Source organism: Ornithorhynchus anatinus, chromosome 4 (assembly GCF_004115215.2).
Source record: "Ornithorhynchus anatinus isolate Pmale09 chromosome 4, mOrnAna1.pri.v4, whole genome shotgun sequence".
Taxonomy (NCBI): Eukaryota; Metazoa; Chordata; class Mammalia; order Monotremata; family Ornithorhynchidae; genus Ornithorhynchus; species Ornithorhynchus anatinus.
In genome coordinates this window covers 99,602,267-99,620,270 of record NC_041731.1, presented here as the reverse complement: position 1 = coordinate 99,620,270, position 18,004 = coordinate 99,602,267, and the positions used below count along the sequence as shown (strand labels likewise).

The 18,004-nt window shown below is 43.7% G+C and overlaps 1 long non-coding RNA gene and 2 other non-coding genes across 3 annotated transcripts in view; all 3 read right to left on the bottom strand.

Moving 5' to 3' along the window:
* LOC114811364 overlaps nt 1-13,073 on the bottom strand; it is a 54,463-nt gene extending 41,390 nt beyond the window's left edge. The window contains exon 1 of the long non-coding RNA XR_003759069.1: nt 13,033-13,073. This is a non-coding gene — a long non-coding RNA (uncharacterized LOC114811364). The remainder of the gene's footprint in view (nt 1-13,032) is intronic.
* LOC114811575 lies at nt 10,535-10,672 on the bottom strand. Its single transcript, XR_003759272.1, has one exon. It is a non-coding gene; the product is annotated as a small nucleolar RNA SNORA7 (small nucleolar RNA).
* A 2,734-nt stretch (nt 13,074-15,807) lies between the features above and the next one.
* LOC114811638 lies at nt 15,808-15,946 on the bottom strand. The gene has a single exon (XR_003759334.1). It is a non-coding gene; the product is annotated as a small nucleolar RNA SNORA7 (small nucleolar RNA).
* Between the last annotated feature and the right edge of the window lie 2,058 nt (nt 15,947-18,004).

Genomic DNA, 18,004 nt, shown 5'->3' with positions numbered 1-18,004 from the left:
GAAACGTTCCAGTCAAATTAAGGGGAAGATGACGAAATAATGGATTTCCCAGAATCAAAGGTCACCAAGCCAAATGATGAGGGGCTCTTCTTCCGGACGATCTCCAAGAGAATATTATTACTCAATCATTTCTTTTCAAATGATCTATATGAATTACTTTTAGTTTTAACGTTTTATCCTGTTCCCTCGAGACTTGCACCTGGTTATGTGTGGGAGTTATGTCAATCAATCAAAGGTATTTATTGAGTGCCATCTCTGTGCAGTAGATTGAACTAAGAACTTGGGAGATTAAAATACAATCAATCAGTGGTATTTATTGAACATTTACTGTGTGCAGAGGACTCTAGTAAGCTCATGGGAAAGTACAACAGAGTTGGTAGACAAGTTCCCTTTCCTCAAGGAGATTACAGTATACAAGTTCAATCTACGTTTTCCCACTCCTCAAGAACCTCCACTGGTTGCCCAACCACCCCCACATCAATAAGAAACTCCTTACTAATGGCTTTAAAGCACTCAGTCACCTTGCCCTCGACTACCTTATCTTTCTGCTTTCCTTCCACAACCCAGCCTGCACATTTTGCTCTTCTAATTCCAACCTCAACCTCTTCTACCTCACCACCCACATCCTGCCTCTGGCCCGAAACAGTGTACTTCTTCACATCTAATGATCAATCTCCCCACTTTCCAGGCTTTATTGAAGGCACACCTCCTCCAAGAGGCTTTCCCTGAATGAGCTCCTCATTTCCTCTTATCCCACTCCCTTCTGAGCCACCCTGGCACTTGGATTTTCATCCTCAATTTACCCTTCACTCAGCCACCCAGTACTCATTTGCTTAGTAAAGTGGTTTGCACACAGTAAGAGCTCAGTAAATCCAACTGCATGAATATCCACAATTCAGTCTATTTATTTATATCAATATCTGTCTCCCTCTCTAGATTTTAAGCTTTTTTTCTTTGCAGGGAGGAGATACTTGTGGTATTTGTTAAACACTTATTATGTGCCAGGCACTGTATTAAGCACTGTGGTTCATTCATTCATCCATTCATTCAATCGTATTTATTGAGCGCTTACTGCGTGCAAAGCACTGTATTAAGCACTTGGAATGCACAATTCAGTTGATACAAGATAATCAGGTTGGACACAGTCCACATCCCATGTGGGAGCTCGGTTTTTTTAATTTTCATTTTACAGATGAGGTATCTGAGGCACAGAGAAGTGAAGTGACTTGTCCAAGGTCACCCAGCAGCTAAGTGAAACAGTTGAGAGTAGAACCCAGGTCCTTCTGATTTCCAGGCCTGTACCCTGTTCACTTGACCATGCTCCTTCTCACGGTCTAGTGGTTAGACCACGGGAAGCCCTGCCTGCTTTGTGGAAAGGGAACGTTTCCACCAGCTCGGTTATATTGTACTCTCCCAAACTCTGCACACAGTAATTGCTCAACAGATATGATTGATTGAGGGAAGACAGACATAAAAAAAATGAAGAATATTTACATAAGTGCTATGGGGCTGATGGTAAGGTATTGAGGCTGGGGTATCAAGTGTGTGCATGACGTATACATGCACACCATGTATGTCTGCTGCAAGAAGGCGTTCCTAAGTATTACTAAATGGGAAACAGCACGATCTAATGACTACTGCAAAGGCCTGGGAATCAGGAGGACCTGGCTTTTAATTCTGACTCCGCCACTTGTCTGCTGTGTGACACTGTGCAAGTCATTTCACTTCTCTGGGTCTCAGATGAGATCAGGAAAATGGGGATTAAGACTGAGAGCCCCATGCGGGACAGGGTCTGTAATCAACTTGATTACCTTGTGTCTACCCCAGCACTTAGAACAGTGTTTGACACATAGTAAGCGCTTAACAAATACCATTATCATTATTATTATTATTACATAAGTTGGCACAAGATACAGTTCTTTAAATAGATACCCCAAAATATATGCACATAACCACAATGTAGTGGATAGAGCTCAGGTCTGGGAGTCGGAAGGTCGTGGTTTCTAATCCCAGCTCCCCCGCTTCTCTGCAGAGTGACCTTAGGCAAATCACTTCACTTCTCTGAGCCTCAATTGCCTCATCTGAAAAATGGGGATTGAGAAGTGAGCCCCATGTGGGACAGGGATTGCGTCCAACCTGATTTGCTTGTATCCACCTTAGCACTTAGTACAGTGCCTGGAACATAGTAAGCACTTAAATACCATAATTATTATAACCACAGATTTTTTTTTATTGGCAACGCAGAGTTAATCACTGCCACCAAATTCAGCTACCTATGGAGCAAACTTACCAATGTGCAATGATATCTTTCTTTCGATCATATTTATTGAGTGCTTACTTTGTGCAGAACACTGTACTAAGCACCTGGGAGGATACAATAAACACAAGGAAGTAGAAAAACAAATCTACAAGGCTGGGAGACTGTGAAACAGAGTGGGGTAGTAAAATGGCCTCAGGGACTAGACCAGGTTACACAGACAACTACAGAGCTGTGGTGTTGTCTAATCTCTACATCGCTGACATCTGAACCCCTCACAGCAATGTGCATAAAGAGCTGTGCATATCTTTTTATTATATACTAAAAATTACTTATTTATATCAATGCCTGTCTCTCCCTCTAGACTGTAAGATCGTTAAGGGCAGGGAATGTATCTGTTAATTTTGTTGTACTCTCCCAAGACCTGAAGTTCAGTGCTCTGCACATAGTAACCCCTCAGTAAAAACCACTGATTGATTGAAGTCCAGCTCCTTGAGCTGTTTCAACAGCATCATTTATGGCCCATGCTCAAGTGGCAAGACAAAAACTCAACAAGGAAGCTCTGGAATTCATTCATTCAATCGTATTTATTGAGCGCTCACTGTGTTCAGAGCACTGGACTAAGAACTTGGAAAATACAATTCATCAATAAAGAGAGACAACACCTGCCCACAACAGAGACACAATTTAGATGGGGGGAGAGAGACATCAAAACAAGTAAACAGCATCAATAGCATCAATATGAATAGCATCATAGATATATATGCATCAAAACAAGTAAACAAGCATTAATATAAATAGAATTATAGATATGTACATATACACACAAGTGCTTTGGGGTGGTTGGGGTGGGGGAGTAGAGCAAAGAGAGCCAGTCAGGGTGATGGGGAAGGGATGGGGTGCTGAGGAAACGGGACGCTTAGTCTGGGGAAAAAGGGGGGCTTAGTCTGGAATGTAGTCAAGCATGGCTCAGTGGAAAGAGCCCGGGCTTGGGAATCAGAGGCCATGGGTTTGAATCCCATCTCTGCCACTTGTCAGCTGTGTGACTGTAGGCAAGTCACTTAACTTCTCTTTGCCTCAGTTACCTCATCTGTAAAATGGGAATTAACTGTGAGCCTCATGTGGGACAACCTGATTACCCTGTATCTACCCCAGCACTTAGAACAGTGCTCTGCACATAGTAAGTGCTTAATAAATACCAACATTATTATTATTATCATCAGACTATACTCACTTTCACATACTAAGAAGCAGTATCACTCAGTGGATAGAGCATGTGCCTGGAAGTCAGAGGTCCTGGGTTCCTATCTCAGCTCTGCCACTTGCCAGCTGTGTGACACTGGACAAGTCACTTTACTTCTCTGTGACTCAGTTACTTTTTCTGTAAAATGGGGATTAAAGCTCTGAGCCCCATGTGGGACAAGGACTGTGCCCAACCTGATCATCTTATTTCTACCCCAAGGCTTAGTACAGTGTCTGGAACATAGTAAGCCCTCAACAAATACCATAAAAATTGTGAGGAGAAAGGGCGATAAGCAGGATTTCCAAACAACTGCTACATGGGAAGCTGAAATTGGGAAACAATAATGTTGGTGTTTGTTAAGCGCTTACTATGTGCAAAGCACTGTTCTAAGCACTGTGGGGGGGAGAGACAAGGTGATCAGGTTGTCCCACCTGGGACTCACAGTCTTCATCCCGATTTTACAGATGAGGTAACTGAGGCCCAGAGAAGTGAAATGACTTGCCCAAAGTCACACACCAGACAAGCGGCGGAGCCGGGATTAGAACCCATGACCTCTTACTCCCAAGCCCTAGCTCTTTCCACTGAGCCATGCTGCTTCTCTGAAATGGAAATGGAAGGCAAAGAGGGCAGCAGTAATATTTGAAGGCAGTGTGCATTCACTCGTATTTATTGAGTGTTTACTCTGTGCAGAGGACTGTACCAAGCACTTGGAAAGTACAATTCAGTATAAAAAAAAAGCCTCCGACAATGAGGCATCTCGGTTGAGAACTGGGTGGGAGTCAATTGTTGAGGACAGACCCATACGGTGTATTGCCATCTGGAATGGAGTGGCTCTTTTGGGAGCAAAAGCTCAGACAAGGAGGCAGAAGAAAAGAGAGAGCCATACCTTGCAAACACTAAACACGGCAACCCACAAGGAACAGTTTTTTCTCTATATACTGTAGCTGGCTAGTGGGTCATATATTGGCCTTTTCGTCTACACACGCATTCTTGGTGGATTTCACAGTGCCTTCTTTGAATATGGAAGGGATTCCAAAGCATCAAGCAGCTCTGAGAATCAGTGTTGCCTAATGGAAAGAGCCTGGGCTTGGGAGTTCGGGGACCTGGGCTCTAATCTCCGCTCTTCCATTTGCCTACACTGTGACCCTGGACAAGTCACTTCACTTCCCTGGGCATTGGTTTCCTCATCTGTACAATGGGGATTAAGACTGTGAACCCAATATGGGAGAGGGACTGTGTTCAATCAATTACCTCATATCTATCCCAGCACTTAGTACAGCACCTGGTACATAGTAAGTGCTTAACGCATACCACAGAAGAAAGAAATAATAATTATTATTATGGCATTTGTTAAGTGTTTACTTAACTCGCTTACTCTGTGCCAGGCACTGTACTAAGTGCTGGGGTGACAGAAGCAAATCGGGTTGGAGACAGTCCCTTTTCTGCATAAGGCTCACACTCTTCATCCTCATTTTACAGATAAAATAACTGAGGCACAGAGAAGTGAAGTGACTTGCCCAAGGCCACACAGCAGACAAGTGGCGGAGCCGGGATTAGAACCATGACCTTCTGATTCCCAGGCTTGTGCTCTTTCTACTGTGCCGTGCTGATTCTATGGTATGTCTGTGCAGGCTTTTTCTCATAGGTTTTTCTGTCCCTCCACCTGGCACGTGGAAAGATTGGACTCAGAGGCACCTCTTTGGTGTTCTCTGGGCAATTGTCAGTGATATTACATTTAGATTGTGATTTTCTGTCTCCTGTTGTCTTTTTTACGGTATTGGTTAAGTATTTACTATGTGCCAGGTACTGTACTAAGAGCTGGGGCAGATGCAAGTTAGATCGAATCCAATCCATGTCTCACAAGGGGCTCCCAGTCTTAATAATCATTTTACAGATGAGGTATCTGAGGCTCAGAAGAAGTGAAGTGACTTGCCTAAAGTCACACAGCAGACAAGGGGCAGAGCAGGGATTAGAACTCAGGTCCTCAGACTCCTAGGCCACTGCTTTTAATCACTAGGTCGCATTGGTGCCTTCTACTCTTCTGGCTAGCAACTGACCACCTCCTACTACCTCAGTGTCTGGGGACGGTTGGGTGGAAAAACAGCTTCAGGAGCATGGTTTTGCTCTGCGATTGGTAAACCTTTGAAGCGGAGGTAACAGTGGGAAATTGAGTTCAGAAACTGATTGTGAGGTCTGTAGGACTATCCAGTTGGCGTGCCTGTAGAGTAAATTCAATAGCATTATTTCCCTGCAGACTTATAGCATGATCCCTCGTTGACTAGAGATTCTCATCTTTTAGCTTCTGATTGATTAAACACTCAGTGTTAGCCTTGTACAGTGCAAAGCAATGTACTAATAATGATCTTGGGAGAACACCACGGAAATCACAGCGTTACAAAAGAAACAAGACACACTTCCTTCCCTCAGGGAGTAAGTGGTCTGTAGGAAGAGATCAGCAAAAGTTCTATACAAATTATGTGTGTGTGTGTGTGTGTGTGTGTGTGTGTGTGTATAGCTAGAAAAGGGTCCAAATCACCTGGTGAAATTGCAAAAGCACTCAGTAATAAGGATAATTATGGTACTTGTTCATTCATTCCTATTTATTAATAATAATAATAATGTTGGTATTTGTTAAGCACTTACTATGTGCAGAGCACTGTTCTAAGCGCTGGGTTAGGTACAGGGTAATCAGGTTGTCTCACATGAGGCTCACAGTCTTAATCCCCATTTTACAGATGAGGGAACTGAGGCCCAGAGAAGTTAAGCGACTTGCCCAGTCACACAGCTGACAAGTGGCAGAGCTGGGATCAGAACCCATGACGTCTGACTCCCAAGCCCAGGCTCTTTCCACTGAGCCACACGCTCACTCTGTGCAGAGCACTGTACTAAGCACTTGTTAAGCACTTATCATGTACCAAGCACTATTCTAAGAATTAGGGTAGATATAAGGTAGTCAGGTTGGACACGGTCCCTGTCCCACATGAGGCTCATACTCCTAATCTCCATTTTACAAATGATGTAACTGAGGCCCAGAGAACTGAAGTGAGTTGCCCAAGCTGTCACACAGCAGACATATGGCAGAGCTGGGATTAGAACCCACGACCTTCTGACTCCCAGGCCTGTACCCTATCCATTAAGTCACGCTGCTTCTCTACAGTGCAGTCAATCAAGTGAATTTATCGCGTGCTTACTCTTTCCTAAAAGCTTGGGGTAAAATCATTCATTCATTCATATTTACTGAGCACTTCCCGTGTGCAGAGCACTATACTAAGCACTTGGGAGAGTACAATACAATAAACAGACACATCCTTGGCCCACAGTGACTTACATTACAGAGAATAACAGATTTGGTAGGCATGATCCCTGCCCCAAGTATTAGTAGTAATAGTAAGAATAATAATAGTATTTATTAAGCACTTTCTCTGTGCATAGCACTATACCAAAACTTTGGGAAACAGTACGGAGCTGGGAGACAGACCACCATGCAGCTCACAATAAGAGGCAGGGTGGTCTAGTGGCTAGAGCACGGGCCCGGGAGTCAAAAGGACCTGGGTTCTAATCCCAGCTCTGCCACATGTCTGCTGCGCGACATCAGACAAGTCATTTAAATTCTCTTTGACTCAGTTACCTCATCTGTAAAATGGGGATTAAGAACGGGAGCCCCAATGTGGGACATGGACGATGTCCAACCTGATTACCTTGTATCTACCCCAGTGCTTAGAACAGTGCCTGGAAGTTCTCTGCACATACTAAGCGCTCAATAAATGCAATTGAATGAAATAATAAAAGCGCTTAACCAATACCAAATTTAAAAAAAATCTAGAAGTGGAGACAACTGCTAAAATAATTTATGATTGAACGCACTGCACTTAGCTATCATTCAAATACCATTACTCTTAGTGATTGAATATGTGAATTAGTGTTCAGCCATCCAATCAGTAGTATTTATTTAGTGCTTACCAAATGAAGATCCCTGAACTAAGTCCTTTTTTGCCAATGGTAATTGGTGGAGTGTTTTTTCAAAAATGGTACTTTTAATGGTAGTTTTAATGCCAACCTACTCACCTTACCTCGATCTCATCTGTCTCACAACGAACCTCTTACCCACGACCCTCTTCTTAACCAACAGACCACCACTTTCCCCACCTTCAAATCATTATTAAAATCATATCTCTTAAAGAGACCTCCCCTGAATAAGCTCTCATTTCCCCTACACCCTTTCTCTTCTGCATCACCTATGACCTTGGAACTGTTCCATTTAAGCATTTACTATTCACCGCCCCCTCAGCCCCACAGCACTTACATACATATCCAGAACTTATTTTCATGTCCGTCTTCCCCCTCCCGACTGAAAGCTTCTGGTGGGTATGGAATGTGTCTACCAACTTTAATGTATTGCTCGCCCAAGCGTTTAGTGTAGAGCTTTGAACACAGTAAGCACTCAGTTAATATGACTGAACGATTGATTATGTTTCTGACAATATGTGGCAGTCTTCATTTAGGATACAGTATGATGCATTGTTGGAAAGAAGTCTGGTGCTCATGTGTATGTGTTAGTCAAGACAGCTGTTCCCGAGAGGTGAGTTTCCCTTAGATAAGCCTCACCAGAGGCTTAATTTACAGGAGGACTGAGTGTACTTGGACGTTTGTTTGTTTTTCACGGTACTTGTTAACCACTCTGTACCAGATACTGTACTAAGCACTGGGGTAGGTACAACATAGGCAGAGTAGACACAATCTCTGTCCCACACCAGACTCACAGTCTTCGTAGGATGGCGAACAGCTCTTGAGCCCCCATTTGATAAATGAGAGAACTGAGGCTCAAAGAAGTGAAGTGACTTGCCCAAGGTCACACTGCAGACAAGTGACAGTGCCGGGTTTAGAACCCTGGTCCTCTGACTCACAGATCTGTGCTCTTTCTATTAGGCCAACCTGCTCTTTCCCCAGAAGTCACTTTAGCCAGGGCATTGGCAATAGTGGAGAATAATGAGATGCTCGATGAGTCGCCGCCATCAGCTTTTTCTCCTTTTTTTCTTGCAGGCAAAAACAATAGTTGCATTTTTAAAAGTCCTGGTGCATTTTCTACATATGTCAAGGAAGAGTTCATGTAGAAAACAGCAGCACCTCATTTCCCTGCTTGAGTACCTTGACTACAGTGCTGATGTCTTCAAGAAATAACACAAGTTTTCACACTGTCACATTTCAGTAGAGTCTCTCCGTTGCTCAGCAGCTCAGCAGGGATGATAGGATGTTTATTAAAGAGATCACAAACTGCCAGTTTTGCAGAATTCCCTCTTTTCAGTGATGAGAATAGAGTCATCTGTGCTTATCAGAGGATCTGTGGTGATGATTGCAATTCAATTCTATTCAATAAGCATTTACTAAATGCCTTCAGGGTGAATGGCACCAGACCAGATAAAGGCTGCTTACTGCAGTTTAGAAAATCTTAGGCTGGCTGTTGGTCCACATGACTTTGAATAATAATAACAATAATAATGATTGTGATATTTGTTAAGTGATTACCATTTGGCAAGCCCTGCTTAAAGCTCTAGGGTAGAACAAGATAAGCAGATCAGAAATAGTCCCTATCCCAAATAATAATGATGATAATTGTGCCATTTGTTAAACATTTACTATGTGCCTAAACGCTGGGGTGGATACAGGATAATCTGGTCAGACATAGTCTTTACCCATTGTGGGACTCACTGTCTATGGGGGAAGGAGAACAGATATCTCATCTCCATTTTACAGATGAGGAGATCGAGGCATAGAGAAATTGTGACTTTTCCCAAGGTCACAACAGCAGTCAAGTGGCAGAGACAGGATTAAAAGCCAGGTCCTCTGACTCCCAGGCCCTGGTCTATCCACAGACTAAGAGGGAGGCAAAATCAGTTATATTATCTGAATTTTTCCAGATGAGAGACATGTAGAGAAAAGTTAAACAACCTGCCCCAAGTCTCAGAGCAGGCAAGTGGCCAAGCCAGGATTAGAACTCTGGATTCCTAAATCCCTGCCTGTCTCTCCCTACATCAGTCCGTATGTCCTCTGCAGCTAAAATCATCGAACAGAAACTCCACAGCACTCCTCTTTAAAGCACTCAATCAACTAGCCCCCTCATTCCTCACTTCTCTGATTACCTACTACAACTCAGTTCACACACTTTGCTGGTCTAATGCCAATTTACTCATTGAGTCTCAATCTCATCTATCTTACCACCGACTCTTCGCCCATGTTCTCTCTCTGGCCTGGAGCTTCCACTCCCTTCTTATCTGACCGCTACTCTCCCCACCTTCAAAGACCTCCAAAAATCACGTCTCCTCCAATAGGTCTTCCCTGACTGAGCTCTCACTTCCATTTTCTTTCCCTTCTGCATCATCTATACCTTTGGATCTGCACCCCTCACAACTTGATGTTCCCACAGAAATTACGTTCTTTTCCTTCTACTCTGCCATTTCCTTGATCTGGAATTTACTTAAATGCCCATCTCTCCCTAAGACCGTAACCAACTGTGGGCAGAAGTCATGTCTACCGCCTCTCTCCTACTGTACTCGCCTAAGTGGCTAGGACAAGGCTCTACCCACAGTAAGCACTCATTAAACATCATCGATTAATTTCAAGTCATGCTGCTTCTTGAAGTCCTGTCTCCTGCCGAGCAAGTCTCTAAAGTGTCAAATTGCGAGGGGATAGTTGCTCCCAAGTGTAACTGAGTCAGGAGTTCCACATATTGCTGGCATATTCTTTGTTACAATAATAATAATAATATTCATTAAGCACTTACCATGTGCCAATCACTCTGCTAAGCACTGGGGTCTTGTCTCATGCTGTCGAGTCGCTTCCAATCCATAGCGACTCCATGGACACATCTTGCCCAGAATGCCCCACCTCCATCTGCCATCGTTCTGGTTGTGTATCCATAGACGCTTCTTGGTAAAAATCCAGAAGTGATTTCCCATTGCCTCTTTCTGCGCAGTCAACTTGAGTCTCCACCTTTGACTCTCTCCCATGCCACTGCTGCCCAGCACAGAGGTGTTTTGACTTGCAGCAGATTGCCTGCCACTCGCTAGCCACTGCCCAAGCTAGGAATGGAATGGGTAGGCCTCTGCTTGACTCTTCCTCCCATATTCAAGACTGGAAGAATATTGGAAATTCTCCAGGTGCGACCCTGAGAGGGGAAAACACTGGGGTTGAAACAAAATATCAAGTTGGACTTGTCCCTGTCCACATGGGTTTCACATGGGTAGGAGGGAGAATTTAGGCCCCATTTTACAAATGAGGAAACTGAATTACAGAGATGTGAAGTGACTTGTCCAAGGTCACACAGAAGTCTAATAATAATCCCTGCGGTATTTGCTAAGCACTTACTAGTGCTAAGGACTGGGGTAGATATAAGTCAAAGAGGTCTCACATGGGGAATCACAGTCCAAGCTGGAGGGAGAGCAGGTATTGAACTCCCATCTTCCAGAGGAGGAAACTGAGACACAGAGAATGTGCCTTGCCCTATTTCACACAGCAGGCAAGTGGCCAAGGCAGGATTAGAACCCAAGTTCTCTGACTCCCAGGCCAGTGCTCTTTCCACTCATCCACACTGTTTCTCTAGCACTATGAGCAGAAGCTTGATCTCAATGCCTGCCATTCTTACTGACCTGGACTCAGTGCCCTCAGCACTAAAGTTAGGCTGCCTGAGAAAGAGCCCCTCCTTGCTATTTACAGCCACATTTTAAATGACAGTTTACTATTTCAGAGATACAGTCAAGGCATCCAAGATCTGAATTCAGTGAAAGTTGGTCTACCAGGATGGAAGAACTGGAAAAAAAACTTTATGACACCTTGTTCTTGGACAAGTCACTTCGCTTTTCTGTGCCTCAGTTACCTCATTTCTAAAATGGAAATTGAGACTGTGACTCTCATGTAGTACAGGAACTACGTCCAATCCGATTTGTTTGTATCCACCCCAGCACTTAGGACAGTGTCTGGCACAGCGTGGCTCTAGAGAAGCAGCATGACTTAATGGAACGAGCAAGGGCCCGGGAGTCAGAAGGACCTGGGTTCTAATCCCAGCTCTGCCACATGTCTGCTGCGTAATGTCAGACAAGTCACTTAAATTATCTTTGACTCAGTTACCTCATCTGTAAAATGGGGATGAAGACTGTGAGCCCCACATGGGGCAACCTGATTACTTTGTATCTACCCCAGCGCTTAGGAAAGTGCACAGAGCTTAACAAATACCATCATTATTTATTAACAAATACCCCAATTATTTTCATTATTATTACAATAACATGAGTGTGGCAGTTTGCTGAATCCCCATTTAAGGATGGCTCACTTTGTGATAGGGATCGTGTCTGACGGCTCACAATTCTTCCAACTGCATTACACTACACTTTCGACAGCACTAACAATAATAATAATGGTATTTAAGTGCTTATTATGTGTCAGGCACTATTCTAAGCACTGGAGTAGATACAGCACAATCGGGTTGGACGCAGTCTCTGTCCCACTTATGGCTCACAGTCTTAATCCCCATTTTATAGATAAGAGAACTGAGGCACAGAGAAGTTAAGTGACTTGCCCAAGGTCACACAGCAGACATGTGGCGGAGCCAAGATTAGAACCCATGACCTTACACTAGACTGTAAGCTCCTTCTGGGCAAAAAATGTTTCTATAAACTCCACTGTACTGAACTCTCCCAAGTGCTTCACACACCCTATAAACACCAGTGATTGTTGACTGATTCCATCCCCATGTCTTACTGTTTTCAGCCTGGTTTCCATCGCTGTGAAGACAGATCCCAACTTCATGTTCTGGCCAGAAACATAGTGAAAACACTTAGTGTTCAAAGACGTTTACTTAAAAGCACAGGGCTTGAAAAAGGAGAAAGTCCAAACAGGGCAAAACACTTACGCTATATTAGACAAATAATTGTGGTGTTTGTTAAGGGCTTACTGTGTGCCAAGCATTTTACTAAGCCCTGGGGTAGATACAAGATAATCAGGTCCCACGTGGGACTCACTGTCTAAGGAGGAGGGAGGACAAGAATTAAATTCCCTTTTTGCAGATGAGGGAACTGAGGCACAGAGAAGTGAAGTGATTTGCCTAAAGTCACACAGCCAACAAGTGGCGGAGGAGGAATTAAGACCCAGGTCTGTGGCTCAGCGGAAAAAGCACGGGCTTGGGAGTCAGAGGTCATTGGTTCCGATCCCGACTCTGCCACTTGTCAGCTGTGTGACTGTGGGCAAGTCACTTCACTTCTCTGTGCCTCAGTTACCTCATCTGTAAAATGGGGATTAAGACTGTGAGCCTCATGTGGGACAACCTGATTACCCTGTATCTCCTCCAGCGCTTAGAACAGTGCTCTGCACATAGTAAGCGCTTAAATACCAATATTATTATTTGATTCCCAGGCCCATGCTCTTTCCACTAGGCCATACTGCTTCTCTAAAGATATAAGCTTCAATAAATACAAGCAAACATGTACATACACAATAAAGCCTCCTGACCTGTAAAGATAAACTTCTGAGGATGGCTACTCACAAGTCAGCATTGTGGAAGAGGTCATCCAGCAAAAAATCAGCACATGACTCAGCAGGCTGGAATAGAGAGCAAGTGTTTCCTCTCTTGAATTTAAAGGTTCTGCCCTATTTGCTGATTGGGTCTCATTCCCAGACGATTCTGGGAAATGTAGGCCTCTGAGAAATGTAGTTCTCAAGCAGCAGGTGCCGCAACGATAAGTCTCCTTCTACCCTTTCGGCCCTCTGACCCCGAGGGTTCCCCAAAGGATCCCGAGCATTTCAACATCCACGCTCTGTCAACGGCATGGAAATGGCATTGATATGCAACAGTTATTTCACTAACAAATTTCTAGAGAAAGAATAATGATGAGTATAGTAAATAACTTGGTGCAAGAAACCCTGAAAATGAGCACAGACTACCGCAGATATCTGCAGTTCACCAGAAGGGAAGCAGTTTTTATTTTGTTAATGAGATGTACATCACCTTGATTCTATTTATTTGCTATTGTTTTAATGAGATGTTCTTCCCCTTGATTCTATTTGCCATTGTTCTTGCCTGTCCGTCTCCCCCGATTAGACCGTAAGCCCATCAAAGGGCAGGGACTGTCTCTATCTGTTACCGATTTGTACATTCCAAGTGCTTAGTACAGTGCTCTGCACATAGTAAGCGCTCAGTAAATACTACTGAATAAATGAATAAGGGAAAGCGCGAAAGTCTGGGAGTCAGGAGACCTGAATTCTAATCTCCGCTCTGCCATTTGCCTGCTGTGTGACCTTGGGTTTAATTTCCCTGGCCTCAGTTTTCTCATCTATAAAATAGGGATTAAATGCCTGTTCTCCCTCCCCTTTTGAATCCCATGTGGGACAGGGACTATTTCTGATCTGCCTCACAAGAAGCAGCATGCCGCGGTGGATGCAGCATGGGAGTCAGACGGACCTGGCTTCTAATCCCAGTTCCTCCACCTGTCTCTTGTGTGACCTTGGGCAAGTCTTATCTCTTGTACATTTCTATCAAATCTTATAATAATAAATATGGCATTTGTTAAGTGCTATACTAAGCAGTGTAGAGGATACAAGCAAATCGGGTTGGACGCAATCCCTTGTCCCACGTGGGGTTCACAGTCTCAAACCCCATTTTACAGAGGAGGTAACTGGGGTTCAGAGAAGTTAAGTGATTTGTCCAAGGTCACACAACAGACAAGTGTCAGAGCTAGGACTGAACCCATGACCTCTAACTCTATCGGGCCTGTGATCTATCCACTACATCATGCTGCTCCTATTTATTGTCCTCACCCAAGTGGTTTGTACAGTGCTCTGTACACAGTAAACATTCAATAAATACAACTGATTGATTGCCCAAGGTCACGCAGCATGCAAATGGAAGAGCTGGGACTAGAACCCAGGTCCTCTGATTCCGACGTCTGTGTTTTTTCCACTAGGCTACACTGACCCACAGAATTTATACATTTTGTCTGAGGGCAATTTCATGTTGGCTTATAAAGATTATAGGGATTGTCTCTATATGTTGCCGAATTGTACTTTCCAAGGGCTTAGTACAGTGTTCTGCACACAGTGAGCGCTCAATAAACACAATGGAATGAATGAATGAATATCCTAACAAGTTTACCAAAAGCCTGATGTGTTTCCTTCAGCCTGATTGGGGAGTGTGGAGGGGATGGGGTGCGATGGTCAATCAATAAATCGTATTTATTGAGCACTTACTGTGTGCAGAGCACTGTACTAAGCATTTGGAAGAGTATAATATGAGTTGGTAAACACCTTCCCTGCCCACAGCAAACTTACCTTCTAGAGGGGGAGACAGACATTCTGCGTCACCATGACTTGCTCTCTTTGCTCTTCCCCACCTCTCCCCAAACATGTGCAGCGCTTATGCATATATCTATAATTCTATTTATATTGATGCCTGTTCACTTGTATTGACGTCTGTCTCTCCCACTTTAGACTTTGAGCCTGTTGTGGGCAGGGATTGTCTCTCCTTATTGTTGCACTGTACTTTCCAAGTGCTTAGTACCGTGCTCTGCACACAGTAGGCGCTCAATAAATACGACTGCATGAATGAATAAAGAGGCATTTCACTGGCACCCAATGGAGCCGTGATACTTTTGACTGAAAAACAAGTACAATCAAACTAGCCTGTCCTCAAAGCTGAAAACTAATAAAAGCAAAAATGCAAATATACAAATAAATACATTTCATGATTTGTGGATAAATTACAGTATTTTGTCATGAAACAGTGCATCTTAATGCAAACAGCACAGGCCCGAGAGTCAGAGGACCTGGGTTCGAATCCCCACATCGCCATTTCTCTGTTGTGTGACTTTGGGCAAGTCACTTCATTTATCTGCATCTCAGTGTCCTCAACTGGAGACCTGGGGAATCAGTACCTGTTCTCCCTCCTACTTAAACTGGGAGCCCCATGTGGGACAGAGATTATGTCTGACCTGATCAATTTGCATCTGCCCCAGGGCTAAGAACAGTGCTTGACACATAATAAGTGCTCAACAAATACAATAATAATAATATTAACAATAATAATGATAATCTGTGGATACATTGTCTTATCCTGTCAAGTCATTCCATACCCATAGCGACTCCATAGACACATCTCTCCCAGAACGTCCCATTTCCATCTGCAATCATTCTGGTAATGGATCCATAGAGTTTTCTTGGTAAAAATCCAGAAGTGGTTTACCATTGCCTTCTTCCACACGGTCAAGTTGAGTCTCTGCCCTCGACTCTCTCCCATGCCACCGCTGACCAGCACAGTTGAGCTTCAACTTGTAGCAGATGGCCTTCCACTCGCTAGCCACTGGCCAAGCTGGGAATGGAATGGGTAGGCCTCTGCTTGACTCTCCCCCCCCGTATCCAAGACTGGTAGAGGACTGGAAACTCTCCAGGTGAAATCCTGAGAGGTTAGATTGTGCTACTGTTAAGAAATGATTTTTGCCCCACAATTAGTATTCAGGATCAAGTCTCAGAATTAATTTAATCCTGGAATATTTTTGTTAGAGCTAAGGCAGTTTAATATATGCTGTTTACTCTTCTGGGGGTTGGGCGAGGTCATAATGAAAGATGAACTTATATTTTTAAAAATAACCCCTCTAGCATGTTTTGTGTCATGTGATCTAAAAATGTAAGAAGCATCTCGCCACACACTGCAATGGCTGCCAACTTCCCACAGCCTTTTTTTGTGGGGGAGGGGGTATGATATGCTATAAAAGGATTGTAAGCATAAATTATCAGTAATCCTCATGGAAAAACAAATTTTTCTTGCTTTTTGTGGCTGTGCTTATGGGTGAAAATTCCATCACCACAGGCTATGGCTTTGAATCTTCCCAGACCCATCGCTATTTCATCTGTGACTTGTCCATTATTAAAAATCTCTTGATTTGTTTACCCCATGATGGATGTTTTGTAAAAAAAAAATTCCTTTCCTGAATAATGGAGGTCTTCTCTTCCCTGACTAAGCTCTCATAATAATAACTCTACGGATACACTATCAGAATGATTGCAGATGGATGTAGGGCACTCTGAGAGAAATGTGACCATGGAGATGTTATGGGGCAGAGACGACTCGACAGCATAATAATAATAATAATAATAATAATAATAATAGTATTTGTTAAACTCTTACAATATGCCAAACACTGTTCTAAGCTCTGGGGCAGATACAAGGCAATCAGGTTGTCTCATGTGGGGCTCACAGTCTTAATCCCCATTTTAGAGATGAGGTCACTGAGGCATAGAGAAGTTAAGTGACTTGCCCAAAGTCACCCAGCTGACAAGCGGCAGAGCCTGAATTAGAACCCATGACCTTTGACTGCCAAGCCTGTGCTCTTTCCATTAAGCCACAATGACAAGACAAGTGATAGTAGCAATACTAACAATGATATTTGTTAGTGCATGCTTTGTGACAAACACTGTACTAAGCACTAGAGTAGAGATAGTAACTGTAATATTTTTGTTAAGTTCCAAGAACTGTACTAAGTGCCAGGGTAGATAAAAGATAATCATGTTGGACATAGCCCCTGCCTCTCATGGGGCTCACTACCTTAATCCTCATTTTAGAGATGAAGTAACTGAGGCATGGAGAATTCAAGTGACTTGCCCAAGGTCACACAGCAGACAAATGGCAGAGTTGGGATTAGAACCCACATCCTCTGACTCCCAAGCCCGATCTCATTCCACTAGGCCATGACAACTTTCAGATTATCATGTATGACGAGGTCCTCGTCCACAAGGGCTCTCACAGTAATTAAATTGCATTTTGCAGATGAGAAAACAGGAAGGGAGAACTTCAGTGATTTGCCCAAGATTACACAGCATACAAGTGGAGGATCTGGGATTAGAACTCAGATCCTCTGGCTCCCAGTCCCAAGCCCTTTTGGCTGGGCCACGCTGCTTCTGCATCATGCTTCATGCTTTCACTTCCCCACCCTGTTTTCCTCACTACCATTCTATCTATGGACTTGAGTTCTAACATCGTAAGCACTGAATTATTCACCGCACCCAACACCCACATCACTTATGTATACGTCTTACGTGTGCTCCCTCTCTAGACTGTAAGCTCCATGTGAGCGTGGAACGGCTACCGACTTGTATTATATTCAACTTATACTGTACTCTCCCAAGCTCTTAGTAAATGCTGTGCGTACTGTTTGAGCTCAATAAATATGATTTGATGCTAATAATAATAATAATAATAATTGTGGTATTTCTTAAGTGCTTACTGTGTGCCAGGGAGAGGACTAAACGCAGGGTTAGATACAAGCAAATTGGGTTGGACACAGTCCCTGTCCCACATGGGGCTCACAGTCTCACTCCCCATTTTACAGATGAAGAAACTGAGGCACAGAGAATCGAAGTGACTTGCCCAAAGCCATGCAGCCGACAAGTAGCAGCTCTGGGATTTGAACCCACAACCTTCTGACTCCCAGGCACGTACTCTATCCACTACACCATGTTGCTTCTCC